Below are 16,212 nucleotides of genomic sequence, written 5' to 3' on the forward strand. Positions count from 1 at the left end.
CACTAGGGTCTATGTTCCGCGCACACAGGGATTACCGCGACAGTTTCCTTACTGAAACACCGCTATTGGTGGCCAGGTTTAACTAAACAGACAAAGAATTTTGTCTTAAAGTGTGACATCTGTCAGCAGATAAACGGTACCACCGTGGCACGTCCACCGCAGACACCATTACTTATATCAGAAAGACCACTAGCTTGTGTCTAGTTGGACCACTGCGGCCCCCAACAATCAGATTCCTTTAGGTTTGGCCTCAGCGCTCGTCTGACCCTCAAACTGTTATAAAATATTTGTGAGTCTTCATAGGGACATACGCAGCAGGCATATTACATTCTGACCGTGGCCCCATGTTTAGCTCTAGGGCTTACAAGGAAACCATGGAAAGTCTGGGTGTTGCACTGCGGTAATCCTCTCTGTACCATCCAGAGGGAAATTCAGTCATGGAGAGGAAAAAATGGGATTTAAAGCAATCTTTATCAGCGGGGGTATTATGTTCGGGTGGCAGTTGGGTCAATCACCTATATGGGGTCCAGAGGGCACTCAACAACATGCTAAGACAGTCCCTAAGAAGGTGTCACTACTTACAAAGTCCAATTTGGGATGAGAATGTGGGCACCTGATCTTGACTATGAAAGCACAGTGGCGTATGAAAAACCTTTTGACATCAATAAACATTTGGCTGTTTTACAGGATCTCAATGAATTCCGGGTACTACAAAGCAAGACCTGCTGGATCCCAAAAGTTGGGAATCTGGTTAGAGAAAAGATTGTGGACAAGAAAGAATTTGGGCCATCATAAAAGAAAGTCTGTATCTGTCCTGGCTGTTGAAGGAACAGGAACCGCAGTTCTACCGCCTTTTGCCGGCAAAAAAGAAAAGAGATTTGACTTCATCAATCTGATCAAACCACACTATGTGCCCGATACTGAATAGTAGGCCTTATGGGCTCCTGGGTAGCTGACACTCTCCTCTCGCTACCATACAGGAACTTCAGACAGAAGACTTATAACATTTGAAGAGTCACCAATACAAAATAATGGACTTTCCAACAATGAAATGGAACTCATTCCTATTGATATAGAACATCAAAACACAAATGAAAGACAAATATCATTTTGGCCTACCACCAATATCAACATAAATATGCCTCAACAAGAGACGTCTGCTGAGCTACCAAAAATAGATTGAACTGCATGTCTACTTTGTCGATTTTCATACCTTCTCTCTCTCAATCTCAGTGAACCTGAAACAAAGCAAGCTACAGTTTCTCGTAAACAACAACTTCATGATCTCTAAATTTTACGGAAAAAGACTTACCTAGTCTCACCAAACAGCTCTGGATAATAACTGGAATACTATTTTACCTATTCTGGATTGGCCTAGTGACTGTCTATTGCTAACTCATGAATGGAAACTATCTCCCAGAACGCTTTGCAGTATCAAATGTGAACTTGGTGCTGAAACCTCATACATCATCACATCGTGAAAGAAGAGACATGGTTCTTGATTCGATTTGTGATTTATAGAGCGTGACAATTACTATAAGGCATTAAGGTGCTAGAGACCGACCATCCCGAAAAGGAGATGGAGAGGAGAAGAAAACCAAATAGATGCTAGACTGAAAAGAGACACGTCTTAAGAGCCTTTTGGGATGGAAGCAGAAGGGGAATAGACCTAAGGGCAAGGGGAAGGGAGTTCCAAAGTTTACTCGCTACCACCGAGAATGCTATGTCCCCGCACTTCCTCTTTTTGGTTCTTGGTACCACCAATTGAATTTGGAGCGAAGAGCTTAAGGGTCTACTGGGGGAGTGCCAACTGAACGTTGATCTTAATCTTGATGGGTAGGGTAAATGCAGTGACTTGTGAACCATACAGAGTGATTTGAAGCTAATATGTTTTTCGATAGGGAGCCAGTGCAGGGATTCTAGTCCCTTCCTGGTGGATTGTTTCCTGGGAATGTACAGAACGAGTCTTGCCAGTGCATTCTGAAGCACCTGGAGTTTGTGCTGCGTACTCTTATTGGCGACCAAATACAGTGAGTTGCAGTTGTCGAGTCTGGACATTACTAAGGCTAGTGCTACCTGTATTCATGCTGGTCATTGGATAAAAGGAAAGATTTTTTTTAGCATCCTTATGAGCCAGGAGCAGGTCGAGATGGTACGGTTCATTTGGATACCAAAATTGAGCTCCGTGTCCAACAGAACTCCAAGGTTCTTGGCCTGATGGCTCGGGACAGGACAGCATCCTAAGGATTGAGGCCAGGACTTACTGTTCCACTTTGAAGTTCCTGATCCAAATTTCATCACTTCTGTTTCCTCCCCATTAAGTTGCAAAAAGTTAGCAGACATCCATTCTGCCACTTTAGACATGCATCTGAGAACATTTTCTGACGTTAAGCACGGACTTCATGAACATTACAGCTGTTCCAATTCCTGATGGTATAATTTGGGACAGAGTTGCATATGATGAATTTGGTCCCATTGAACTTTTGAAAATACCTCATGTATTTAAAATATCTTTAAATGATATAATTAGGGGGCGAGGCCAAGATGGCAACCGAGTAGGATGTGCCTACTCGTCGCTCCGTCTTGCCGACCTAGCCATGGACACAGCTTTGAGCAGCGGGCCGCAGGATCTTGAAACAGCCCTCCAGCGGTGGCCCATACCAGAGGCCACCCTGCAAGGTGCCGGAAGAGGAGGAAGTGCTCGGCGTCCAACCGAGAAGACAGGGATAGGCGTGGTGCGCTGGTACCTGCTAAGAGGTTTCACTAATTGCTGAGGGGAGAGCGGCTTCAGCGACCTTGGACTTTGACGGTAGCGGCACTGAGGGAACCCGATTCCCTCCGAAAACAAGCCACAAAAAGGTGAAGGTGCCTGGTGGCAAGCATGAGAGGGCCTGGGCAGCAATGATGCCATAGTGAGGCGAGCCTAATGTTAGGCCAACGCAGCAAGGAAAGCCTCGCAGAAACTCCGGCCCGAGTGAGATGGTGCCTGCCCCCGGGAGGCCTGGGAGCTGACTGAGGCGGCCACGCAGAGATCGGGAGAGGCAGCTTGCAACCTGGAACTGCTGCACTGAGGTACTGTTAAGAACTGTGACCTATGTGCTCCCAGCAATCTAAACCTAATGAATGGTGGACTCTGACACCTTTTAAGAGAGAGCCTGCATTGGAGGGACACAGTTGGTTGGGCACTCAGGGGCAGAAAAGTGGTCTTCCCTAAGGACAGCACTGACCTGGTGGGCTGACCCCCAGGTGGCTACCGGGTGGCCCCCGGCTAGATTTCCTGACTCCCCTCCCCCTTCAGCGTGAGGAGATGGAGGGCAGGCTGGCCCTTTGCATCAAGCAGTGCACCGGGGGAGACCAAATGGAAGAGGGGGCGCATCAGCATGTTAAACTGGATATATTGGGCAGGGACTGGACCCCCTTGGAATGAAGAGCTTTGAGAAAGGCTTGAGCTGCATGTGAATTTCAGCGCAGAGAGGCCCGATACCTCTTGGATTGTCCTATGGGTGGTTCTGCTTGAATCGGGGGTGAGAGCGCCCTTGAGCCCTGCAGACGAGCCCTGGCGAATTGTCAAAGCCTTTGGACACGTGCCCAGCTGGCAGCGTTAGAGCCACCAATTGTGGTGGGTTTGAGGGGCTCCAGCAAGCAGTGTGCCCTCCAGCATTGCCGCACTTAAGGGCAAAAAGGATCAATCAGTTAAGGACCTATTGCTCAAATTGACCAATGCAGGACCACCAGAGGCGCAAAACATTGCGGAACAGGGTAACATTGAGGCTCCTCCCACACGTTCTTTTATCCAATCCCTGTTCACCACACTCCAAGAAGATTTCAAATCAATGAAAGCAGAAATAACTCAGGAGCTCGGTGAGGTGAGAAAAGATGTTGACTCATTAGGAGACAGAGTTGACATGCTCGAGTCGCAAGGCGCTAACAGGGACGAGGAACTCGAGGCGCTTCAACAGGAGGTCATTTACCTCCGAGACCAACATTTTGACCTTCAAGCGCATGCTGAGGATCTGGAGAACCGCTCCCAGAGCAGCCACATCCGTGTCCGGGGAGCCACGCACGGAGCTGAAGGCCATGAAATCGTCCTCTAAATCGAGGGTCTCTTTAGATCAATACTGGAAGGGCCCAACGTACTTCGAGTGGGCCCGAAGAGACCTGCGCCATCCCCTCCGGGGGATATCTGGCGGATATCCTAGCTTGTGTTCATGATTTCCAACTAAAGGAGCGCATACTGCAAAAGGCCAGAGACTCCCACCCCATTCGCTATCAAGGCCTACAGATCTCTATCTACCGGGACCTGGCGGATTCATTCAGAACAGTCACATCACATCTATGAGCCAACAAGAACCCATACTCCCGGGGACATCCGTTTTGACTCATCTTTCGCCATGAAGGGTATTAGAATTGAGACGAAAAATTGCCATATTACTCCTATTGTACCCAATATTATGTTAGCATTTATATAGCTAATACATTAAAGTATGCATACGGTATGTATACCCAATTAGTGAATGCAGATGTTACGTTTGTTAGGTTGACATCTGTGCCACCATTTTCCTTCTCCAAGATGCCATTTTGTATTATAATCAAAACTGTTACTTGCTCATTTACGAGAAATGGTCCTTGGTAAGTTTCGTTTCTCCAATGCTGAATTTTGCTCATTAACGCATGCCTTTTCTGTTACATCAAGGTCTTCTCCCACCTGTCTAGTGGGGAGGTTAATCCAGACGACCTTGAGTAGTAGATGACTTGTACCAGGCTGCGTAATGGAAGTCTCTGTTCTGTACTACCATTGTATTACGACAGCTATCAGTGTTTTTCTATAGAAGACGGGTCTTTTAGGGCTCCGCAACATACATAATGTAACCTTATGTTCATTAGAGGCAGTCCCTCGTCAGCCATCATAGGAGGCTGGTCTGATTGGACTCCACTGCAGTGTACTTTGTGAATAAACTAGTTTGCTTTTATTCTCTACTGCGTCATCAACTCTTCATTAGTGGAAGGCTAGAGGAGGTCGAGAGTGACCAGGGTGGCCCTAATTGGGTGACTTCCTTCAAGGGAAGGTCCAGCATATCCACTCACTTAGAGAGGCATGCCAGCTACTGGAAATCAACGAGGACACTGCCGGACTACACCAGGTGGCCCATCCCGCCTGTGGTCGGGCTGTGGGGTTGGGGTTGCGTCCAGTCGGATGGGCGGATCGGGGATCCCCATATGATAGAGCCTGGTTCTGTCTGATCGGGCGGCTCCTCCTCTAGTGGTCATCTCGGCTGGGGTCTCGAAAAGGTGAAACCCTTGGATCTGAAGAGTCGGTAGTGGAGAATAATCTTGTTTGACCTGTGTGCATCAGGTGAGTTTATCTTGATTTGTTTTGTTAAAAGCGGCGCCATCTTGATTGACTTGGTGGGTCTGTGGGCCCTGTGATACGGAGCATTTTTGAACGTTCTGCCAGGCCACTTGTTGAATTTGGCTTATTCTTGAAAAAGGTCTGGGGCTAAAGCCAATCTTGTCTTGGAGCAGTCTGAGGACTGACTTGTCTTGGTGCAGTCTGAGGACTGTTTTTGAGAGCTCTTTGTTTGTGCATGTCTTTATTGCGTGTGTGTGTGTGTGTGTGTGTTGATTGAGTGAATACGTGAATGTGTCTTATGCTAGAATGCCTTGTTAGAGTAAAGTGTGGTGCTTGGGGTGTCACTGTTGTTCTGCTGAGCATCGGCTGGAGGAAAGGCAGCCTGCACCTCCAGAAGGCACTCCCAGTATTGATATATATGTGAAGCACGGTATTGGCCCTATTATGTTTCATACAGAGGGACAATGCTGAGCTTCAGTGGCCACTGGATGGTACCTTTGATGAATAAAAATGTTATTATTTACAGCACAAATTATTTGCTAGAAGAGGTAGACAGTCGACGTTTGATACTTTGCAAGTATGGCAGAAGCGTATATGGGATGAGAAGGAGTCTAGGAAAAAGGCAATGCAGACAGTGGTATGGAAAGCTGTAGCTTATGATTAAGAACAAACAGAGAAAGGTATTGAGTGTGCAGATAGAAAAAGTTCTGATTACAATGTAATAACTCTTATATAGTTCGAGAGGATGAGGATCCTTTTGTGAAGGATCTGTTGGAAACTCATTCCCCACATCCCTATGCCCACAGAGAATATATACTGGTGTTCCGTCGTCTCAGTCTTCCATTGTTCCGCCTTCCACTGGTCTTTCTGCAGACTCAACAGCTTCGGCTCCAGCCCTATCTGTCTCCCCTACGGTTTCGCAACCTGCGAGTGTGGTGACTGCAGGCACCCCCGAAGTGTCTGCTGTTTCTGTACATGTTTCTTCTCCTTCTCTTACACCTACCACACAGTCATTGCTGACAATGTCACCTGCGTCTGTATACCTTGTGTCTTCCCCAGATATTTCATCTGCAGTGTTGGGTAGTGTTGGAACACCGGTGCGAGGGTTGGATAGGGGGAACTAGGCGGCAGTATGGGAGCGAATGGAGCGGGCATTGATTCGATCTGATATAGGTGAAGTGGAAAAAAGGATGGTTGCAAATCAGGCAGCACAGTGGGCCCGGAGTCCGACTGATCATGTGGAGGATATATGGAATGTGATGAAAGATTTTGACCCGTTTGTACAACAGCTTGCTCTTCAGCATCTGTCGGCTACATTGATTAGTTTGTGGGAACAGTGTATTGGAGGCACGGCTCCTCAAATTATTTATGACATTCGAGATTGTGTATATTGAGCTGGTATGGCCCCTGCAGAAGTTCTTGGTAATGTTGGGACGCTTCTTGGTTATCGAGAAAGACTACATCATTGTACTCCGACTAGTGTGTCCCAATTTCCGATGAGGGAGGTGCACCCTATTTTTCATCCCGAGGTCCCAGAGCAGCGGTACCAAAGAGATGAGGTGGTCCAACAGCGGGCAGCGGCTCATTTTCAGGAACAGTGGGTTTATACCCCGTGGAAAAGAAGTGAGGTGCAAGCTCTTAAGAGTCAGTTACCAGATTGTAGGAAAAACCCTACGGCATATTATAAAGAGTTAACAGAAGCCGTGTCCTCGTTAGTTATTGCTCTAGCAGATATAGATATGTTGAATTGGGTGGCTCTTGGGATGAGATTAAGGCATGGGATAAGGAACGAAAGCCTGGTGAAAAACCTAGGGCTGAGATTTTGGCTTTGCAAGTCGTATCATCACTCATATGCATTCTCTTATCCCACCCAAACAAGTAGACTGGGATAAGTGACGGCATGTCATCAAAAGAAAGAAGAGAGTGTGTCTGATTTTTTTACTCGGTTCAAAGGGGTGTTCTTGGATTTCAGTGGGCAGGATTTGTCAGTTGAAGGTGGTGTTTGTTTGTTTGTTAACAGGTTTGTTACGAACTTGCTTCCGGAGATTGTGGCTCATTTTCAGGCTTCGGAGAGCACTTGGACTACCTCCTCCCCTTCGGTAATATTGAGTATGGCTCAGTACTATGAGCATCGAGAGAATGAGGAAAATGATAAGGTGGAAAATAAGAGTAAGGATTTGAAAACAAGGGTGTTGCTGCAGCAAGTTGCAAGAGGGTCCGGAAGGGGACGAGACACTGGTCTGGCTCAAAGGTCACGGGGTGCTTGTAGAGGTGGTGCACCCCTAAGGCCGAATCGGTGTGCGTATTGTAAAAAGGAGGGACATTGGCAAAGTGAGTGCCCAGATTTATTACAAAAACTTGCTGTTCCTGGAGGGTGAGGTTCAAGGGGAAGGAGCCGTTATGAGATTGATCGGGATGAGGTTCAAGCAGATTCATCCTCAGGGGGTCGTTCTGATCTGAACTAATTTGATGACCCTCGGGGAAGGCAGTACTATCATGATGATTATGATATGGATGAAGCTGCAGGATGTCTTACGGTTAGGACAGCCAGGGATAGGGTAAGTGGCCAGTCCAAATTCCTGTAGATCAGCGTGGTCCTTATGTCACAGCAGATTTGCATGCTTCAGCACAGAAATGTTTGGTGGATACAGGTGCAATGAATAGCTCTGTTTCTCGTTCGCTGGTCCCTGTCTGGCTGTAATAATGTTTTGGTAGGTTTTTCATGCATACCGGTTGTGAGTCCCATTTCCAAACCTCTTGCTTTTACTGTTGGTCCTTTTACTGTGGACTCTCCATTTGTTTTGACAGCGAATTGTGGGGAACATTTATTAAGGTTATATTTGTTGAAAACGTTACATGCTACCATTAATTGTTCCCCAGATGGTGTTTACATGACTCTTGAACCTAATGTGGTTAATGCAAAACAGTGTTTGGAAAAAGACGCGCTGCTTCCTGTTGAATTTAAAGATGTGCCGTCCTCCTTGTGGGCCACAGGTGATACGGATGTGGGGTTGTTGCACATACCACCAGTTTCTATAAAGATCAAGGATAACGCTGTGCTCCCTTGTATTCCCGAGTACAGAATATCACAAAGCCGGGGAACAGGCTTTGATGCAGATTATACAGGACCTGATCGAATGGGGGTGGTTGAGGAGACAATAGCGAATGTATGTAATAGCCCCATTCTATAATTCTTAAGAAGGCACTTTTGGATTCCCTTGATGCACATCCTGATGTTTATCTCTTCGTGATTGATCTCCGGGAAATTGATAAGATAGTAGTTCCTCAGTTCCTGGTGGTACCAGCTATTACTGCCCATTTGACAATGATTTCTTCCACAGCCAAATTATTTTCTGTAATTGATTTGAAAAATGCTTTCTTTAGTATTCCTGTTTATCCAGACAGCAGGTATCTCTTTGGATTCGCTTTGGCTGGTAGAAGCTTCCAATTCTGTTGAGCTCCTCAGGGGTATACGGACAGTCCCAGTATTTATAGTCAAGCTTTGAAAAGTCAATCGGACACCCTCTCTCTTCCCACAGGTAATGTATTATTGCAGTATGTGGACGATATGTTGATAGCCTCCGATACCGAAGAGGGTTGTTGGGATGCCAAAGTACGATTGTTAAAGCATTTGGCGAACAAAGGACATAAAGTGTTCCTTTCTAAATTCCAATATTGTCAACAACAGGTCACCTATTTAGGTCCCCTGCTATCAAAGGAGGATCGGAGGCTAACACCTGAACGAGTTGATGCCATTGTTAAGATGCCTGTCCCTGTGACTCAGAGGGATGCGCGTGCTTTCATAGGCATCACCTCGTATTGTCGACACTGGATACCCGGCTATTCTCTATTAATACAGCCCCTGCTTCGCCTAACAACTAAATATGTGCATGAACCCTTGCCCTGGACGCATGAATGTCAGCATGTTCTTGAACAATTAAAAGTTGCGCTTTGCTCTGCACCTGTGTTTGGTAAGCCTAATTATAAGAAGCCTTTCATGTTGTACATACACAAACTGGCTGGTTGTGCGCTTTCTGTGTTAACACAAGCCTTTGGTGGTAAGCAGACGCTGTGTGCTTATTTTTCTACTAGTCTTGACCCTGTCGTCAGAGCCCTCCCGAGTTGTTTAAGAGCTGCCGTGGCTGCGGCGGTCTCTATACGACAGTCGTCAGGGTTCGTCCTCAATCATGACCTCACAGTAATGGTACCTCATGCTGTGGATGTACTTTTTAACAAGACAAAGACGCAGCACCTCACCAGTGCTCATCTGACCGGTTATGAATGAACTTTATTTGCACCTCACATTACTATCAAACGATGTGCCATTCTGAATCCATCCGCGTTACTACCCCTCCCTTCAAGGGAAGAGGACAAAGATGTCCATGATTGTTTGTTCCGTACCAAGGAGGATACGAAGGGACGGGTAGACTTGACTGATGTTCCCTTTTCTGATCCACAAGAGGAACTATATGTTGATAGTTCTTGTTTTAAATTGTCAGATGGCACCACTGCAGCTGCGTATGCTATTACTATGCTGCGCACTGTAGTTGAGACCTTATGTATTCCTTACCAATCCGCGCAAACTGCAGAGCTGATAGCCCTTTTGCGAGCATGTGAGTTGAGTGAAGGACTGACTGTCAATTTTTATACTGAGAGACAGTTTGCCTTCGGGGTGGCCCATAATTGTGGACGCCTCTGGACAGAGATAGGATACTTGACCTCACATGGAACAAACATTCAGAATGGTCCACCAATAGAAAGCCTTTGGACAGCCTTGACTCTTCCCAAACAATTGGCAATAGTGAAGTGTAGTGCTCATAAAGCAATTACTGATGATGTGGGAAGGGGAACGCTTTTGCAGACCAGATAGTAAAAGAGACAGCCTGGTCAAAAACGACAATGATGTTTGTGGCAGGACCTGCTAGATGGGTACCAGATGTTACCATGTTTGAAAATTCACTAGAGAGTGTTTGGGAAATACAGAGTGAAGCAACAATTGAGGAGTTGGCGGTGTGGCAGGAAAGTATAGGGCGTTTAGATGACAAAGGGTGCCGGACTGATAAGTCCGGGAAACAGAGATGGATGTTGCCTGTTGCAAATGTATTTCCTGTAGTTACCATTGCACATGGTCTGGCTCATATTAGCGCTAAGGGAATCTGTAGGTTATTGGATCTTGTGTGGCAAAATGATAATATCCCAAAGGTTGCTGTGCACTTAGTGAAACATTGCATGATTTGCATGAAGCACAATCCTGAAAAAGGTACCCCTACACCTTCTGGTAATTTTGCACCACCTTCTCTCCCTTTCGAGGTACTCCAAATGGATTACATAGAGATGCAGCGAGTTAATAATTTTAAACATGTGTTAGTGGTGGTTTGAGCATTTAGCAAATGGATTGAGGCTTACCCAATGAAAGAAAACACAGCCATGGCCACGGCGAAAGTGCTTATTTCTTCGCACACTATGGTTTACCCCGTTTGCTTTGGAGTGGCAATGGAAGTCACTTCAATGCAAAAGTGATCCAATTGGTGTGCGATGATCTGCACATCAAGCAACAATTTCATGCAGCAAATCATCCCCAGTCAGCAGGTTTAGTTGACAAGTACAATGGTACTCTTAAGCTGAAATTGGCTAAGATTAAGGAAAGTACTGGGCTACAATGGCCAGATGCATTACCCCTTGCTCTATTGTCCATCAGAATGACAGCTCATTCCAAAACTGGATTGTCACTATAAAAGTGGTATTTGGCCGTCCCGCAAATGTGTGGGGCATCCTTAGACCGAAATTGTTTTCTGAGATTGATTGCCCTCAGTTAGTCGATTATTTATATGATCTCACTAAAAGTCTGCATTCTATTCACCAACAGATACATGAAGCTTTGCTTCCAACACCAGAGGGGCCCGGGCATACCATACAGCCTGGTGACTACATCCCTGTGGAAAAACTTCCAGAAACGAGACAGCTTGGAACCAAGGTGGAAAGGACCATATCTGGTCCTCGTCACGACAAGGAGGGCAGTGAGAGTGGACGGACGGAAGCATTGGATTAATACCTCTCACTGCCGGTGAGTGCCACTTCCCCTCCCCTATGATGGATGGGTGCAAGAGGGGATAGAGGATAACAAAACGGAGAAGGTTCCACGTTTTGTTCCCTTTTCCAACGCCCAGCTGACTTGAGCGCAAATGGAAGAAGTAAGCAAGGCAGTTTTGAAAGCGGCAGTCCCCCCACAAATTAGGGCTGCACAGGCTTCTTCCTCATCTGATTCGCGGGAGCCTAAGTCTTGGTCTCCAACACCACCTGAATTTCAGATCCTTCTCCGTGATCAGACAATACCTGGAGGAGAAAGGTATAATTTGCGTCCTCGATGGAAGGATGGTGCACCAAAAGTGAAGTGAGTGTATCAGGAATGGACTTTGTGGATAAGATTAGTGAAAATGCCCTTGTCTCTGCTTTTCTCTATTAGATTAGGGATCAGAAGATTGGTGCATTGCTGATGGGCTGCAACAGTGTGTCTCCACCGCAAAAATGCTCAATAGCACCACCGAGGATTGAACAATCAAAGCCTGCCAGGGAGGCTTGTAACGGACCCTGATCTTCTCACCGTTTTGTAATTTCTTTCCTTTTTGTGTCCTTTCCACCATTGGTTCAATTATATGACATTTCTTTCTCTGGTGTTTTCATTTGTAATTCTATAGCGAACATGTATCTTTTTGGCCGTCTCCATGTAGAAGATGAACAGTTTTTTGTTCCCCTGCGACCGGGGCAGGTTAGTTTTGAATGGTTGTTCAGGAAGAAAATGTTTTGGGTTATAGTCATATTGTTGTTTTTCTCAGTGGGAGTGGGGCTGTTCTGGACATTGGAGTGTTTTTCTGGAGTTACCTCATCTGTTTTGTATCAAACAGTTTCCTCAGATTGTAGTAATAGAACTATGCATAGCAATGTTTTCTTAGACACACATCAGAAATTCTTTGGGGATAACACAGCTTGGTACCCCACTGATTCTGTTACAAGTTTATGGACCGCTTATCCATTGTCATTGATAAATTATACATATATTCACCCTCCCCATTTCGTAGAGGCAAAAGGTGAATTTGGCGTGGGATATGCTGGACTTTGCTTATACTATAGAAAGCCGAGGGGGACAGGGTACCCAATGGTGCATGCCCGAAATGTATTGTGGTGATTTGTACCTTGGTAAAAGAAATTACCCTGACAGGTTGACACTACCAAGATCTGACTGTCACTTAAGAGGCAGGTATTTATCCCGCGTGTTGCCCTGAATAAACAGTACTGATGCTTATTTGTATCTCAATTGCTGTGGAGAGGTAGTGTACAAAAACGTAATGCGTTTAAGAAGAAAGGATGATCTCAGTATGAAGGGGATGATTACTAGAAATGCTCCATTAGATTATCAAGGTCCACTCTATGCACATCCAGGTTTTTATTTCTTATCGAATGGTACGTATTCTAATATGTACAATGGTACAGAGGACGTGGCCTTAGGCATGGTTTTATCTCCTGGGGTGCCTTGCAAGTACAGTAAACCAAGTACAAGATGGGTAAAAAAAACATTGACCAAGGAATTTTGTAAGGGCATTTCCGATTTGGAAGTTAATAATTATAGTAACAGTATCACTTTTCGATATATCCTTTCCTATATTATTACATTTGCTGGTAGCGACATGGCCAGGAGTGAACGATCCAGAGAGTATTTTGGGTTTAAGTTGCAAATGTTAACTAACTCTACAGTGGCAGGTTTACAGGACATCACCACTCAGTTGGAAGGTATGCGCATATACTCTGAACAAACGAGATATGCAGTTGACTTTATTTTAGCTAAGAATGGTGGTGCATGTGCAATAATAGGGTCACATTGTGTGGTCGGTATCACAAATATGGAAAACAATATCACTCAACATATTCTAGATATTTTGGAAAATGTTAGAGGGATGGAGAGCGGTAATTGGAGTTGGTCCTTATTTGGTGGTTGGCGTTGGATTCTAGAAAGGTGATATATTTCATAGTCCTTTTAATTTGTTGCTGTGTTTTGATTCAGTGTCTCCCCTTATGCTGCTCATATTGTGCTACCTATCTCACTCCCAAAAGGATTTCAGTTCATGATATCAATGCCACTATAATGCACCAAAAAGAGTTTGATAGTATCATGCAAATTGATGAATGGATCTTTGGCTCTACTACTTCTTTTGCAGGTTCAACTCCTAATGTCACTCCCCCTGCTCATGTTTAGTGTCATTTTCTTCTTTACGTTGGCTATGCATATATACATATTCGTACCTTACCTATTATCGTTTGAATGATTGTATTTTTAAAATATGCATACTGCATGTATACACAATTAAGATGTTACGTTTGTTAGGTTGATATCTGTGCCACCATTTTTCTTCTTCAAGATGCCATTTTGTATTATAATCAAAACTGTTACTTGATCAGTTACGAGAAATGGTCCTTAGTAAGTTTCATTTCTCCAATGATGAATTTTGCTCATTAACGCATGCCTTTTCTGTTACATCAAGGCCTTCTCCCACCTGTCTAGTGGGGAGGATAAGCTAAACGACCTTGAGTAGTAGATAACTTGTACCAGGCTGTGGAAAGGAAGTCACTGTTCTGTATCCCCATTGTATTACGACTGGTATCAGTGTTTTTCCATAGTAGGTGGATCTTTGAGGGCTCCGCAACATACATAATGTAACCCTATGTTCGTTAGAGGTAGTCTGCGTCAGCCATCATAGGAGGCTGGTCAGTTTGGACTCCACAGCAGTGTACTTTGTGAATAAACTAGTTTGCTTGTACTCTCAACTGCGTCATCGACTCTTCACTAGTGGAAGGCTAGAGGAGGTCGAGAGTGACCCGAGTGGCCCTAATTGGGTGACTTCCTTCAAGGGAAGGTCCAGCATATCCGCTCACTTAGAGAGGCATGCCAGCTACTGGAAATCAACGAGGACACTGCTGTAAGTCCAAGACGTCCTGAAAGAGGTCCTGAGGGCCGCGATTGGAACAGGTGGAGGGTGGCTGGCTCCGGTCGTGGGGCCCACCAACCGGACCCAGAGACTATGGCAAAAGAAAGACAGGCATTCCTAGACACCCTGGGAGACGATTCTGCTGGCCCAGTTTGAACATAACGTTCATCCATTTGTAGGCTATCCCATGAGCCAATATGGTCGCTGCGGCCTGAGGCAGGTGCCGCGTGGTGTCTGTGGGCCTGGTATAGGCGGGGTGGCAGTACGTACCAAGCCGTGTCCACCCCCTTCCTGTGGGCCTGACCCCCGCATTACAGTACAACTTTATTATTATGTTGTTTGGTTCTTGGTTAAACTTTGTTTTCTGGGGTGTTTCTCTCTCCTGCACTCCCCGAACAAATGTATTAGTTTGGTTCTCCTGCAGACCACTCAACCCTAGAAATGAACCCCACTCCACCGTCACAATGCCTCTATAATTCTCTTTACAAAGCATCTTCTTAGCAGCACAACACACGGGTTTTGATTCCCCAGACACTTAAGATACTCACCCTGAATGTTAAAGGGCTTAATAATCCAGTGAAATGCCAAGCCCTAATCTCCTACCTAGGTAATACAGGCACGCATATCTGCCTCCTCCAGGAGAACCACCTCCTCCCTTGTGACACACACCGGCTTCGCTCCACAGCATTTCCTCAGCATCTGTTCTCTCTTTCCACTAAATCCGCGGGAGTAACTATACTGGTACCAGCCTTATTTCTGGGAAAACTGGTCCCTAAGCAAGCTGAACTTAAAGGGAGATTATTAGCGCACTACTTCCAGGTGGGCTCGTACTCTCTCACTATTGGAACTATCTACGTCCCAAACGATAAACAAGAGAAATTCATTTAATCAGTGGTAGCGGGGGTCAGCCTCTCCCCTGACAGGTTGGTAGTGATAGGAGGAGACCTGAACCTGACATTTGACAACGCTCCTGACAGGTCGACCCTACGACATGGACAGACAGGTGGCTATCTGAGGGGGGGCAACAGACTCTGCAGAGCACGGTACTGATGGACATCTGGAGAGATGTGCACCCCACTGACATGGAATACACATTCTACTCTCACTCTCATAACACTTATGCCAGAATGGATTACCTCCTAGGCACCCCCGTCTTTAGATCGTGTGTCACACTGGTGAATATACTTCCCAGCACTCTTTCCGACCACTCGGCAGTGACGGTCGATTGTACACTTCTCACTACAAACCCCGCACTTGGCGCCTGCAGACACACTGCTGTGTAGGAAAGTAGGATCTGCTTCTTATGGTTAACCCCACTTTTTGCTGATGTTTCACTGTTTTTCGACTTTAGTCTGGCTGGGACCCTGCTATTCAGGGCCCCAGCCTAGCTGTTTCCTTTCTAAATTGATTGCATGTTCTTTAGGTACACTCCAGATTGGATTCTGGGGTACCCTTATAAGTCCCTAGTATATGGTATACTATGTACCCAGGGCATAGGTAGCCCAGAGGCCTACCAGGGGCTTCAGCATGTAATATGCAACCCCTGGGAAGCGATTCAAAATGACACAACAGGTCTGCTACAGCATCCTGTGTAAGGTGGTGTATGCACCCCTCACTGAGATATAGGTTCCCTATATCTCTCCATATCACTGCACATATAAACTTCAGTCACCCCTATGGCAGGCCTTATCAATCCTGAAGGCAGGGTGCTAGATTTTATGTGAGAGGGTGCCCATGCATGAGCAGAGCCCCTCTGCAGCCTTCGGAACCTTTATTCTAGGGTTTTTTGTGATGCAGCCAAACCATATACTCTTAAGTGCATTATAACCTCACGGTAAATACTAACTTTGGAATGGCTGCATGGAAACATGTTGTGTTTGGTGT

Source organism: Triturus cristatus, chromosome 3_1 (genome assembly GCF_964204655.1).
Source record: "Triturus cristatus chromosome 3_1, aTriCri1.1, whole genome shotgun sequence".
NCBI lineage: Eukaryota > Metazoa > Chordata > Amphibia > Caudata > Salamandridae > Triturus > Triturus cristatus.